Source organism: Taudactylus pleione, unplaced genomic scaffold (assembly GCF_031769625.1).
Source record: "Taudactylus pleione unplaced genomic scaffold, aTauple2 ptg000152l, whole genome shotgun sequence".
In the NCBI taxonomy this organism is placed as follows: domain Eukaryota; kingdom Metazoa; phylum Chordata; class Amphibia; order Anura; family Myobatrachidae; genus Taudactylus; species Taudactylus pleione.
This window is the reverse complement of record NW_028284554.1, coordinates 1,777,990-1,793,526: the sequence shown is the minus strand read 5'-3', so window position 1 is coordinate 1,793,526 and position 15,537 is coordinate 1,777,990. Positions and strand designations below refer to the sequence as shown.

The 15,537-nt window shown below is 43.9% G+C and overlaps 1 protein-coding gene across 1 annotated transcript in view; it reads left to right on the top strand.

Moving 5' to 3' along the window:
- The window catches only part of ATP8B3 (ATPase phospholipid transporting 8B3), a 308,036-nt gene that overhangs the window by 128,152 nt on the left and 164,347 nt on the right, over positions 1-15,537 (top strand). The gene's annotated exons all lie outside the window — the stretch shown is intronic.

Sequence of the window (15,537 nt, the reverse complement as noted above, 5' to 3'; positions counted from 1 at the left end):
CCAGGTTCTGGTAGTGAGGGAACTACCTGTGAAGTTAGTTCCCCCGACAGGGCTAGGATTTATATTTATGTTTTCTTTATATTTCTGTCATTGTACAATAAAGACAGGCGCCGACCAGCTTGTACTTGCATCCAGACTGGTGTGCTGCTTCCCTGCTGCTGTGTGTGTGTGTAAGGAAGGAGTCCTCTACCCAGGAGAGGGACCCCCTAACCTAACTGTGTCACAATATGGTGGAGAATGCGGGCAACCACACACACTGAAGTTGCAGCGAGAGGAAAACTTTCCATTTAAAAATTAAAGGGACAGACACCCAATTTGTGAGTGTGGAAATAACACTGTGTCCTTGGAGTCCCATAGAGGAGGCATCAGCCAATGCTCAGAGAGGCAAGGTTCAGCTTCCAACCTACACCCCAGAACAAAATGGAGGAAATTATTAAGGCCTTGCTCCAAGCAACAGGAGCTCAGCAGGAGACGAACAAACTTCAGCAGGAATCTACCAGAGCTCAGCAGGAAGCTAGAAGCTACCAGAGCTCAGCAGGAGACTAACAGACTTCAACAGGTCGCCATTGAGGAAACCCGCCAGGCCTTAGCGGAAAACAGCCAGGCCATATGAGAGGTGGTACAGCACCTGGTCGCCCGGCCCAGAGATGTTAATACTGGTCCTCCCACCACCACTCACTCCGTACGAGCCAGTCACTTCCTCCAAAAGATGACTTCGGGCGATGATGTGGAGGCCTATCTCGCCGCATTTGAAAGAATGGCCGAAAGGGAGAGTTGGCCCCAGGAGCAGTGGGCAAGTCTGGTGGCACCTTTTTTGTCTGGGGAGCCACAAAAAGCATATTTCGACTTATGCCTGGCTGATGCCAAGGACTATAAAAAACTAAAACAGGAGATCCTAACTCGCTTGGGAGTCACCACCTTTGTTCGTGCTCAACGGGTCCACCGCTGGGAGTTCCATATGGACAAGCCTCCACGTTCACAGATGCATGACCTCGTCCATCTGTCCTCAAAATGGCTACAGCCCGAGACGCTGACGGGACCACAGATCGTGGAAAGGGTCGTGATGGACCGGTACCTGCGATCATTACCCGCGACTCTGCGCAAGTGGGTGAGCCATGCAGACCCAAAGACCGCGGACCAGTTGGTCGAGCTAGTGGAGAGGTACGTGGAGGCTGAGGAGCTGAGGAGTATGCCCCACCAAGCCCCGATGGCGCACCGGCGAACTCCCACAGACACTGGTAAGACTTTTCCAGGGGAGAAGGGTGCTGGGCGGTGGGATGTACCTAAGACTGAGGGTGTAGAACCTGGAGACAGGTCTGCCAGGCCAGGAAGGTTCTTGCCCCGTAAACGACTAGACATTAATATGATTCAGTGTTTCCGGTGTGGTGACTTCGGCCATATTTCCGCTAATTGTTCACTTACAACTGAACCTATGCAATGTGATACTGCTCATGTCTACCGCAGGGGGTCTTTCTTTGCACAGACAGCCTGTACGGCTGACCGGCAGGCTGAGACTGATAAGCACATGTGTGTACTCACTGTAGATGGCAACCGTGTAGAGGCACTGTTAGACTCTGGTAGCTTGGTGACACTTATAAAAACTGAGCTGGTGAGCCCCTTGAGGCATAAGGGGAAAACTGTTGATGTGACCTGCATACATGGGGATAATCGATATTATGTTACTGCCGAGGTGAACATCGAGACACCATGTGGCTCTGCTATAGTTTCTGTGGGTTTGGTGCCTGGTCTGATGTACGATGCGATATTGGGGAGAGACTTTGCTCACTTCTGGAAATTGTGGGAAAGCCATTTTGTTCCAGAAGTGAACAACCCCGGTCCACTTGAGAAGGTTGTCAATATAGTGGAGGAGGGAGTTTCTTCTGAGTCAGAGTTATTCCCTTTTCCTACTATGGTTGGCGAACTAGAGAATGCGGAGCGTGACGGTGGCCCGCCAACTGATGTGCCTCCCATTGAGGTGGGAAGTGTTGTTGGGCCAGGTGATCGTCTGCCTGATTTAGAGGTCAGAAGAGAGGTCTTTGCCGTGGAGCAGTTGAATGACCCTACTTTGGTAAAAGCCAGGGAGAATGTAAAGGTAGTTGATGGTAAACCCGTAGACCCTGATAGTCCTTTGTCCTATCCCCACATGGCAATGTGTCAGGATTTATCCTGCCCTGAGTGTCAGTATCATGCTCCCAGACCACATTTTAAGGGTCCACTAGTTCCATTGCCTATTATAGAGGTGCCGATAGTGAGAGAGCACCTGGAACAGGCTCAACAGGCACAGCAGAGGGTATACAACCGCAATGCTCGGTTACACAGCTTTGCTCCTGGGGACAGAGTGTTAGTGTTGGTTCCCACTGTGGAAAATAAACTTTTGGCTAAATGGCAAGGGCCCTTTGAAATCTTAGACAGAGTGGGACAGGTCAATTACAAAGTTTACCAGCCGGGGAAAAGAAAGCCGGAACAGATATACCATATAAATCTGTTAAAGCCCTGGAAAGATAGAACGGTACTGTTGGCCGTCCGAGCCCCTCCAGTAAGTCCAGGGCCCTTAGTTCCCGAAGTGACAGTGGCAAAAACCCTGTCGGCAATTCAACAACGAGAGGTCAAGGAGTTTCTGGTTAGAAATAGGGTGCTGTTCTCTGACGTACCTGGGAAAACCTCGGTCGTTAAACATGACATCATCACTGACCCAGGGGTTAAAGTTAATCTAAAGCCCTATAGGTTACCAGAAGCACCAAGAGCATCGGTGTCGAAAGAAATTCAAAATATGCTAGAGTTAGGGGTTATTGAAGTATCACATAGTGAATGGTCAAATCCCATTGTGTTGATTCCAAAGCCCAACGGGAGTGTGCGTTTCCGCAATGACTTCCGAAAGTTGAACAGTGTTTCAAAATTCGATGCCTACCCAGTGCCACAGTGGAGAAGGAGGCGTTGGCCATAAAGTGGGCGTTACAAACTTTTAAATTTTCGGTGGAACACAGGCCAGGGGGCCTGTTGTTTAAAGCAGACGCGTTGTTACGCGTTCATTGTTTGGGGGCTTCAGTTGTTCCGCCCCATAGGTCGAAACAAAGGGGGGGGATATGTGATAGGATCACTGGTAAAGTGGCCTGTGGCAGGGGCATTTATCCCAGATTCCTGTCCTATGTGTTTAAAATCCCCAGGAGAAAGTCTGCAGTGTAGCAGGCTTGAGTTTTGTGTTTTTGAAAAGCCGGTTTGGGACCTGGGGGTTGTGGGTGAGAGGAGAGGGAGGGCTCCACCCACGGCCACTCCAGGTTTTGGTTCTCGCAGCCTGGTATCAGGCTTGTTAGTTTTCCACCTGAGAGTGGCCAATATAAGCCTAGTGTGTTGAGGGCTGATTGTCTCACCTGGGAGAGCAGACAGGGAGTTTGCTCAGAAACACTGGAAAACCTAACTGAGAGCGTTGTGCTGTGCCTTTTGTTGCTGGTGAGGGCATTAGGCCCTGCCAGGTTCTGGTAGTGAGGGAACTACCTGTGAAGTTAGTGCCCCGACAGGGCTAGGATTTATATTTATGTTTTCTTTATATTTCTGTCATTGTACAATAAAGACTGGTGCCAACCAGCTTGTACTTGCATCCAGACTGGTGTGCTGCTTCCCTGCTGTGTGTGTGTGTGTAAGGAAGGAGTCCTCTACCCAGGAGAGGGACCCCCTAACCTAACTGTGTCACAATATATATATATATATATAGATACTTATTGGTCCTTGGAGATCACAGGCTTGGCTTAAATGTTGTTCAGCTTGCAGTCTTAGCACATTTGTCCCCAGAGCCTTTGTTTATCACATATAAGAGTCTGGTTGTAACTTGACCCAGGAAACGGGGGGAGCAATCTCTATTCTTTCATCAAGTGTGTGTGTGTGTATGTGAGAACTGGTGTTTACTGGTTCTGCAGTTGGCAGAGCAGACAAAGGAGGGGGAGAGATAGAAGGGTAAAGTTTCAAGACAGGAGACATCTTTGGGGAATTTTCCTATAACAAGTCCCTCTGATGGCAGCTGCCTGTTCTCAACAGATATACTGACATATGTATATTTATGTCACTATTTTAGTGTTTATATGAAAACATGATCAAAGAAGGTGAATTATGACAATGCACTTTCTACAGTTCAGAGTAAGAAGTAATGAAAGGGTTGAGAAGCAGCATTTCACTCCTACGACATAGGTAGATGGAAAAAAAACTTGGTTTTTGTATTTATGCAAGGACAAAAATAATCTTCCTATGTAAACAGCAGGCCCTTTCTGAATGTCCACCAACTTTTTAATCTAAAAGTCTCTAGTTGTTTCTTTGATGTCATCTTCTTCACCAACTGAGGTGAGGGGCACTTCTGGGGTGTAGTCATCTTGGACATCAGTTTTGGATCATCTGTATCCTGGTCCTTCCTATCTGTGTTCCATCTGATCATCTTAGGGTCCATGCAGTCATCTGCCAGAAATATCGTCTGTCTACAGCTGGGCCTCATCAGCATCTGAATAAGAAAAAGATATCCGTACTTTTGAATGTCTCCACCTTTCCTACCAAATTTGACATCTTGTCTCCATCCGATCTGCCTGCAGTCTTCAGATATCCTGTTGTTGACTTGATTTCCCTATATGGATGAAAAACAGATTCACCGAGTATTAGCTGACCCTCCCCACCCACTTATGATAATTTATAACTGTCTGCTCCATATTGGAGTTTCCAAAAATCACACATCATTAACCTTTGCGAGAGTTACAGACTAAACTTTACATGGGTTTCTCCACTAGGTGGCATTAAAGTTTCTTACAATGCCTTTGCTTTTCTTATTTCCAATAATTTTCATCCTTCAAATACCCATATAACCCCCCCTTTTCTCCTGACAATAATCTGTGTATTCATTGTTGAGGAGACTCAGAGAAGTCTTGGGCTCTTTGATATACTTTAGCCTGCTTTTCAATGTACTGTGAAAAATAGAAGGAAATATTAGTATACATAATGCAGGTATGTCAATATGTAACTTCGTCCTATTCATTTCCAAACACACAAACTAGGTGTACCCAATTATTTAATCATCCTGTGGAACCTTTTTAAATATTAGTCCATTTTTAAACAACCTGCTCTCATTGGCCTGTAGGAGAGAAAAACTTATTTACAAATTATTATATACAAAATAGTCCATAAAATGTTTACTTGGTTTTGTTCAATAAGGTGTGTGAACTCTATTGAGTGGAAGCAGCACATGTGGTTTTTACCTGATCGATATGTACCCAGAATACCTTGCACCTCCTTCGAGATTCTTTTTTAGTTGTCAATGGTCTTTGTACTTTTAACATAGTATCACCCATGACTTCAAGAACTTGAAATGGCCCTTCCCAGTTTGCATCCCAAGGACCTGCTTTCTGGAAAACTTTAACCATTACTAAATCACCTACATAGGTGTCTCCCCCTGTAGATAGGGTTTATGCAGCCGCATAGCTGCATAAGGCAAAAGTCCCTTGAGATTATCTTGCACCTGTTGCAGGAACATATCTCTTGCGACAGCATCTTTAATGGGATTTGACAATTGTGGCTCATTAGGGAAACAAAGTGGCATTTTGTGACCTGTCATGAGCTCACGGAGTGATCCCTGTGGTGGATGCTTCCGTAGCCCTAATACCCATAAGTATTGTGGGTAAGGCTGTTACCCAAGAAGAGCCCTTCTGTAACAGTGCCTTGGCTAACCGTGCCTTGATGGTCCGATTCATTCGTTCCACAATCCCTGCCGATTGGGGATGATAAGAAACATGGCAGTGCTGCTTTATGTCCCGAAGTTCACAAAGGGCTTTCATGAACTTGCCAGTGAAATCCCTGAGTCAGATTCTATGATCCTAGGAATACTCCAGTGTGACAAAATCTGTTCCCATAGAACCCGTGCTGTAGTGGCTGCTAAGTCATTCGCTGTAGGAATGGCTTCTACCCACTTTGAGAACATGTCAACTACTACCAAGGCATAGCGACAATTTCAGCTGGCAGCTGGTAGTGGTACTATGAAGTCTGTTTGTAAGGTTTACCAGGGCCCCTCTGCAGGAGGCACATGCTGTAACACTGGCTTAAGAGCTGGTGTCCGAGGGTTGATTTGGGCACACACCAAACACTGTTGGGTGACATTTTCTACTGTTTTGAACATTCCTGACCAATATAATTTGCTCTTTAAAAGAGAGAAAAGTTTATCCTGGCCAGGATGTCCAAGAAGCTGAAGATTGAGCCTCGTCAGTTCCACTTGAAGATGTGAGGGTACTGCAGGGAGAGGTTCTAATCCTTCTCCTGGTGAGTGGCACAGTATACCCTGTCTGATAGACCAGGGATCTTGTGGTGAAATTCTGTGAGTCATAAGAACAGAGTCTTTTGCCTGTTCCTCTTCAAATGACACCGGTCCTTCTTCAAGGACTTTTCTACATACTGCCACCTGGACAGCATCCGGATCCCAAAAGATCCCAGATATTGCTGCCATTTTTGCCACTTCATCTGCTGCATTGTTACCCAAGATTAGTGGATCACTCCCTTTTTAATGGCCAGGCACTTTGATGATAGCTGCATCATCAGGATGGGTCATACCCCATTCCAAAAGTTCCTTTAAAACTGAAACATGCACCAGAGATTTATTCTGACTGTCCACGAATCCATGTTTTAGCCAAGTCTAAAGTTGTAATGTGAGAGATCGCACTACATATAAGCTGTCACTATATATAGTACATCTCCCTGGGGGATGGAGGAAGAGTGCTTCCTTCACTGCCTCCAATTTAGAACGTTGGGCTGACAGGTGACCTGGGAGTCTACACAGACTCTGAGTTCCTGTGGTCTCATCCAAGACCACATATCCTGTCACAAATGACCCATCCAGATGAATAGTGTTGTAAAGGAATGTGTTACCTGACCACAATCATGCTCTGTTCCAGTTGTGGTTAACAACTGGAAAGGACATACTTAGCCTTGTAACAGATTTTGATATTCCATCCACTGAGGTCCATTATCCACCTCCCAAACCTCTTATGAGAGACTCCAGGAAGCGTGTCCCAGAGTAGGAGGGTTAATGTAGAGTGTGGTGTTTGCACATTGAGCTGCCTGAACCCTACAATATGCTCAGTCACTTTGACAGCATAATGAAAGGCTGCAAGTTGCTTTGCACACTCATCAAAACCTCTTTCAACTGGTGAAAGGCATCTTGAGAAATACCCTAGTGGTCTACTCGCAGATCCTACTTGTTGTAGCAGGACTGCTGATATAGACTCTGGGCCAGCATGGGTCTGAATGGCCATTTCACCTTCTGGGTATGGAGTGGCTAGCACTGGGGCAAAAGGAAAGATCTCTTTTCAGGGTAGAAAATGCCACTTCCTGTGTTTCTGCCCAGTCTTTTAATGAAGGTTCCTCACCTCTTAGCAGTTCTTGAAGGGGCTTTGCTTTTGTTGCAAAATCCTCTTTGAATTCCCTAATGAAGTTTGCAACCCCCAAGAACTTGCATAAGTCTTGTAGAGTGCCAGGCCTGGGAAACTTGACCATTGCTGCAATACTGGCAGCCATTATACCTTTTGTCGCATGAGAAATCTTAACTCCTAGGAATATGACCTCTGACCTAGCCAGGTTTGCCTTATGAGGACTCAGTTTGAGCTCTGCATGAAAATGGAGGCCTAACAATTCCTGTAGAAGAGTGACTTGCTTCTCCATAGTTTCTGTATGGAGGAGTAAATCATCCACATATTGCAACAGGCAATCTGGTTGTGAAAACCCACTCAAAACTTGCTAGTCCCTGATGAAAATATGTGGTGCTACTGTGTAATCCCTGGGGTAATGCACAAAACATGTATAGTGTATATTGCACCATGAATGCAAGTATGTAATGGCAGTCTTCTGTCAATGATATTGAGAAGAAACCTTTGGCTACATCAATGGTAAAGAATACTTGTCTTTTGCCATTTATTCTTGCCATTATGTCTGGTGTTTCTGCAACCACTTGTGCTGACTTTGGGGTATACTTATTCAAAACTCTGAAATCAATGGTAAGTCTCCAAGTATTTGTCTCTTTCTTTTTAACAGGCCATAAAGGATTATTGCACTGGGAATTCCCCTATATGACCACCCACCTTGACTCTAAATCAGTCACAGCTTCTATGACTGATTCCATGGCTTCAGGGGGAAAACGATATTGACGTTGAGGTGGTGGATCTGGACCTTGTATATCCACTTGGACACAAACCATTTTTCCACAGTCATTTATTCCTTGGGCCCATAGTTCTGGGTATTGGTACACAATTGGTTCCAGATCTCTACTGTGAGAGATTTCTGGCCATTTGTGTACTACCATATTAACAGTGTCATCAGTTACGTTTACGGGTGGTCCTAGGTGATTTTGCTTTATCACACAGACCTTTGAGTTTCTCAGACCTCTCCATAACATGCAATTCACTAAATCTAAGATCCACCCATTCTGTGTCACTACATCAGTTCCAATGATTTTATCAGAACCAGTGTAATACCACATTGGGATTTTTAATGTGAGGTCATTGCTGATTTCTAAAGTATCTTCTTCAATTCTATGGGCTCTAACCACCCCATGTTGGTGATCAACTACAATCACCACACACTGAGGGCTGTTTGGATGTAAATCATGTTCAACATTGGTGATTGAAATTTCTGCTCCAGTATCAAGCATGAATTTCAATAATTTGTTGCACCAGACTTCCAGTAGGGACATCTGATGTGCGAACTGCTATCATTGCCTTTTGTACTGTACAGTTATTCACATGCTCTAGGCATTTCTGTGTTTGTTTTTGTAGAGGTCCCGATGTATGTGGTTGCACATGGGCCGGTTCTTCAACTTGTCCTGTGTGCGTACCCACCAGTGCAATGCATTTTTGCATCTGGTCTATGGGCTGCATCTGTTTGAGTATATGGGTTAATATAGGTTGGGTCTTCTACCTGTCTGTTATAATAAGGCTTCATTTTGAATCCATTATTATTGCCCAGGTTGTTTACATACTGTACTTTCTGTGTGCCCCTTGTGGACAATTATGTTGTATATGTCCATTCTTTAAACATGCATGGCAACGAACCTTACCCCATTTCTCCTGAGGTGGAGCTGTAGGAGTATGATGTGTTTGGATGTATGTATTACCATAAGTTGTGTATCGGCCATCCTCGTGATCTGCCATTTACCACAACATGGTCCCTGATTTTCAGTGATCTTTTGTCTTTCAATAAATCTTGCCTGTATTCTTCTATAAGCATCGCTGCATCTGCAAGCGTTGATTCTTTTGCCTCACTTAAGTGAATTGCTGTGTCAATGTATGTAAATCTTTCCACAAACATGCGTATCATGCCTTGTGGGGCTTCCGTTCTGTGATCTTATACATGGCTTCAAATCTACCACATAGAGACAAAGGCTCATCATGTATGTTGGGTTTAAAGTTATATAGAAGTTAGATAGAATATCTGGGGTTACTTCCCAATAACCTGTTGCCAATTTCATGAGAGCAGAAAGTCTCTCTTCTTTATCATGAAATATACCATTTTTGGGAGTAGTCAGTTGTGGCATACCTCTGTTTAAGGTGAATGGGTAACCATAATTTAAAAAACCATGCGATATTCTGGGGCAGTGTCCCTCAAAAATATCACAAGAGGTAAAGCGGCCTATGCTGGGGTCATACTTTGAGATTTCCTTACGAATTTTTCACAGGAATTGCGTCTTCTCCATGCTATCATTTCTATAGGGAGTGTGCAATCCAGCTCCATTACTCTTGCCTGTTTGGAGAATAGGAGCAGACTGTATCGGTTGCCATCCATTGCTGAGTCCAAAAACAGGGTCATCAACATGTGCATGAACATTAGATACACTCCCAATGGGTAATGGGGAATAATTTAATGTACATGCTACAGGGTACCTGGTGTTACCCACTGGGGGTGTTACACCTTCATGAGTAAGTATGGGCATAGTATATCCCATGCTTCCCATCTCACTGCCTCTATTTTCAGTTACACAGACTTGTTTCCTAGACACCATGTTAGATAAATAATTTATAGTTTTGTGCATATTTGTTATCATTTGGGTTTTTTTAATGTTGATTTCCCGGTTATACCTTTTCACTCACCCAAAATTCACAAATCACTCACAGTATCCCCTGGGTGCCCCATTATTTCAGGTATAGGATCCCTTACAGCTAATTTATCACAATTTATTGATCACTTTTTACAAAGGTTTGTTGTCTCCCTGAGATCCCATATTCGAGATACTACACATCTATTGAATCAAATAAAAGATATCAACTGGAAATCTAATTATGCTTTTTTGTCTTTAGACGTGAAAGTGCTCTATACTCATATACCCCATGGGAAGGCATTCGAGTTGTAGAAAAATTCATTTAAAAAGATGGGGAATTCTCATGGGGACTTAAGGAATTTTTGTTGTCTGCCATCAATTTTATTTTAGAACATAATTATTTTATTTTTGAGGGTGAGTTCTTTTTACAGATCTTAGGAAACGGCCATCTACACCAAGTTTGCACCGAGATTTGCGAACCTGTATATGGACCAATTTGAGGAGGATTATGTGTGGATGGGACCATTCAGTGCAAACCTGGTGTACTATGGTTGACGATTTACTGATTATTTGGGGTGGGAAGAAGATTTGGCACGTCACTTTATTTCACACCTTAATAATAATGATTGTAATTTAAAATTTACTCACACTTTTAGCCACACAATTTCTTGGATTTGACTATCTCCTCCGAGGGTGATTTTATTTCAACAAAAAATTAATAAAAATAAATAGATAGGACCGCCTAAGGTGATGGTCGCGATGGTCAAGACCATTGCGACCATCGGGGCTTACGACGAGACCCTAGGGTAGGGTCTCACTTGTCGTAAGCTCCGGAGAGCTTTCGGCTGTCTGAGCCGGAAGCTCTCCACTGACATCACTAGTGATGTCAGTGGGGCCGCCCCCAAACGGTAAGCGTTCCCATGGGAACACCCCCATTTGGGCTGCCACCCCCCCGGCCCGCCTTCCAAATGGGGCGAGCTGTCAATCAACATCGACAGCTCGCCCCCTTTGGATCGAGACCCGCTATGACCGGCGCTGTCGATCGTAGCGGGTCTCATGCATGCGCACAACGGCGCCGTCGTGCGCATGCTCTGTGGGGGCCATCGACCCGGTCCAAGTGCATCGGCGCTAACGACCGGATCTGAATGACCCCCTTAGTCCTTTCAAAGATTCATTCCAACAGGTGTCCATGATAAGCACCACTTACATGCACCCTTAATAATATGGTCTCACAGTTCGATTTTTAGGTGGGCAATCATCACTTAGTTCTAGATAGTTAGTCGAATGATGTAAAGTGGATTAATTTAATCCATTAAACAAGCATGTGTGGAGGAAACCTTTGTCTCTAGGACTGAGAAAATATTCCCCTCATTTTTCAACAAATAGATCATTTTAGGAGCAATTTCCGTGTCTATCCTTAAAGATGTGTGGTAAAAGAATGAGAGCAACTATATGTCTTAATATCTAGACTATGTACGACATGATTCCTTTTTTTGACAGAATGGTTTATCTGCTGAGAGATAGTGTAATAGTAAGGCTATGGGCTGGGATACTGAAGGTCATGGGTTCTAGACCCATTGAACACATTGGCTCAATTAGTTTATTCTATATTATTTATTATTTCGATGAATAAAGAACATCTTTATTTTATATGTATATTCACAAAGAATACTTTTCCTTTTAAAGGAAGTTTTTTACATATTTTAGTGAAATATTAGTAATAAGAATAACTCCTGTGAGATAGATTGTCTAAATTATTAAGATCACTTTTTCTTGTCAATCATGCACATTATCATTATTTTTTTTATGTATTAATATTTCTTGTTTACATCGTTTATTAATTTTGTTATGTAAGTATCACAATGGACTGTTATTTATTTATTATTCAGATTTACCACTTAAAGAGGTGGATAAGAGGTGGATCTAGTTTTGGCTTAGCTGCCATGCTAATGATTTGAACAGGTGTAACTAATTGAACCTATTTGGACACCAATGAGTAATTACCTGCTGGATATGAAAAGGGTCCATGTGGATCTACAAGCCACTCTTTGATAAAGCCCATATTCTGTGGAGCAAAATGCATCAGAGGATTTCTTGTGGACTCCCTGGGAAACACTATACACCTACCTGCCTTTATTACAATTGACGAGCAGAGACAGAAGACTTGTTGCAGCTCTGAGGGTAGAGGCCGGGATTGAGATGTGGCTGGAGCTCCTTTCATCTGCCGCTTATCCGTGAGGGCTCCCCTAAACTTTCTGTGGAGATCATCTATTGTATCCACCTGATGGTATGAAGCTCCACAGAGCTCAATATAAATAACTTTGACATTTTTCTCCACTGAGCGCTCGGATACGCTTGGTTCCACACTGCTACTTGCAGGTGTGGATGTGTAGATTGTCCCAATTCCTAACAGACTGGGCTCCTATATATGACTGTGCAATTTAGATCCACCTCTTTTAAGTGTGTTTATATTCACAAAATATACAGTCCGATTCTTAAAGTTTTTTACATTATTTTTTTCCATATATATGTTTTATGACCAGTCATTATTGTAGTATTTGTATGAATTTTTATTAAATGTGATTATTATCATTTATACAGTGCATGATTCTATCCATACCGTTCTCAACTCCATATATTTTAGCGCAGAGATATATTTTCAATCATTTGGGTTTTGTTGCTTAAATTATTCTTTAAATCCGCAATTAAAGCTTCATTGGATGCTGCTTTATTTTTTAATTCATTATTCTCGGTATACAGTACTGCTAATTCTTTCTCAACAGCCGCATAATATATCTCTTTTTCTAACAATTGAGATTCAAGCATATAAATTTGTCTTCCTCTATCAATATTGCTCAAATCTTTATCTTGGAATTGTGATTGTAGGGTACACACCTTTTTAACTTTTTCAATACAGCACTGGCAATGCAATAAGTATTTGCATCTATCTTTATGTTATTTGCCAACATCTTAGCATGTTCTGTTCTACAAATTGTATCCTCAAATGCATGTATCAGTTTGTCTAACATCTGCAAACTTTTTTTTTTATTGAACACACTGCGCTTATTTATACAAAAAGTATCATGTGTAAAAACCTGCTCTAGCAGTGTGTTCCATGGCATCTCACCTGAGGTGTATTTGTTGGGAATTACAGGGTTAAATGTACTGTTTTTGCATAATTTGCCAGTAGTAAAAACATTCATATGTACCTGTTCCTTTGCAGAGCTCATTGTCTGTCTGTGATTTGCATTATTTCACACTGTAGTAAAGCTGACCCTGTCACAGTTGGTGCTAGTGAATTACCTGTATCAGGTGATGAACTGGAATCACTGGAGGCCGGCTGGACTGGAACCATGGGTAACATGAATAGCTCTTTTAATGTAAGAAGTGGGTAGCAGTGAGAACTGCCTTTGGTGATGAGTGATTGCAACTGGAAACTTGAGACGTTGGAATGAGACCAGAAGGAACTTGGAGGGAACGGACTGGGACCGGCAGGTAGGCTGACTGAGCTGGTCGAGGTACCAGCAGATGAGCTTGCAGATGGATGGTAGTGTGGAAGCTACTTGTTGTGGCTTGGGAAGCTGTGGGTAGATGCTGGTAACTGGGTAGCTACACGGAGCAGCTGGATAGCCGTGGGTAGATGCTGGTAGCTGGGTGGCTACGTGGAGTGGCTGGATAGCCGTGGGTAGACGCTGGTAGCTGGGTGGCTACGTGGAGAGGCAGGATAGCCATGTGGAGAAGCTGGCAGCATGGAAGATACTTTGAGTGGCCTGGGAGCCGTAGGTGAGAGATGGTAGCGTGGAAGCTACTTGGTGCAGCCTGGGAGCCGTGTGGAGAAGCTGGCAGCGTGGAAGCTACTTGGAGCGGCCTGGGAGCCGTAGGTGAGAGATGGTAGCGTGGAAGCTACTTGGTGAGGCCTGGGAGCCATGTGGAGAAGCTGGCAGTGTGGAAGCTACTTGGAGTGGCCTGGGAGCCGTAGGTGAGAGATGGTAGTGTGGAAGCTACTTGGTGTGGCCTGGGAGCCGTGTGGAGAAGCTGGCAGCATGGAAGCTACTTGGAGCGGCCTGGGAGCCGTAGGTGAGAGTTGGTAGCGTGGAAGCTACTTGGTTAGGCCTGGTAGTCGTGTGGAGAAGTTGGCAGCGTGGAAGCTACTTGGAGCAGCCTGGGAGCCATAGGTGAGAGATGGTAGCATGGATAGCTGAATGCAGCAGGCTTACGAATAACACTGGTCTAGGAACCAGTAGGAGCCTGGGACATACTGGTACACAGAGGTACAGCTATATCACAAGTAGTACACCACAGGATGTAACAAGATGTTCAAGCACAGAGTTCTATCAGAGGAGGATCTATATACCTAGAGTCTGGCAGCAATTGGTGGATACAGACAGGTGGTCTGGCAGTGGCATTCTGAGTGGAGCAAGGCACAACATGCAGAGGGAGTAATCATCTCTGCAGCCCTTGAGAATCAGGACCACACCTGTGATTCCAATAAGACTAGCAATGCTCACAGACAGAGCAGAGTCCAGGTGATTTAATCAGTGTGGGGAGGAGAGCAGTCTGCACACACAGAGTTGTCACAGCCAGCATGATTCAGCCAGAGCATATCTCCCAGGAGAATTACAAACACAGATCCATGGAGTAGCTGGCAGAGGTAAGTCTCAAAGCAAAGGTAAAAACTTGCCAGGATTGTGACAGTAACCCCCTCTTCATGGGTGGACTCCGAACACCCAAATAAATACATAGGAGAACATGAAAAAATGAGACACCCGGAAAATTGAAAAACTTTCTTCCAAACATGACATTACAGGAGCTTCTAACATAGGGACACCATCACTCTTGACACATCTCTTTAGCCATCTTCTTAATTCTTATATTTATTGGAATACCAGGAGTGGAAATTCTTCAAAGGAGATGTTTCAAGACCTTCGTCAATTCTTCTTTCTGCTGTGAGAACGTTTTGTGCCAACCAACGGACATGGGATCTCTGGTAACTCCTGTGGAAATACATGACTGGAAAGGACAGGGTCAAATGGCAGATGGTTTTCAGGGAATGGAGAATTATCATATGCAGGATCGAGTTCAGATTCCGAGTTAGTATCTAAAGGTAAAATCAAAGGTTTAGTAGGACTTGAACATTGATAGGACTCCTGGGAGGAACTAAGTGAAATATAACCAATTTTGATGGTGTTTTGGGAGGTACCGCTGTATGAAGAAGACAAGGAGGTGGGCGCACATCTCATGTTCAGGGATGCCGATTCTGTAGTGCCACTCTCCTTGGATGCTTCGAATTCAGCACGTTGGCCCTTGAAAACTTGACCTTGTTCGGATTTCAGGGAAGTGGAGGACTCAGCAGAGGATGATTCCTAAGTAGAACCAACAGACTGCTTGGACTGATTTTCAGAACTGAGAATTTTACTAGAATTTTGGTTGACAGGTTTAAGAGCAAATTCTTTAATAACAGCTTCACTGAAAGTTTTTATACTTAGAAGCTC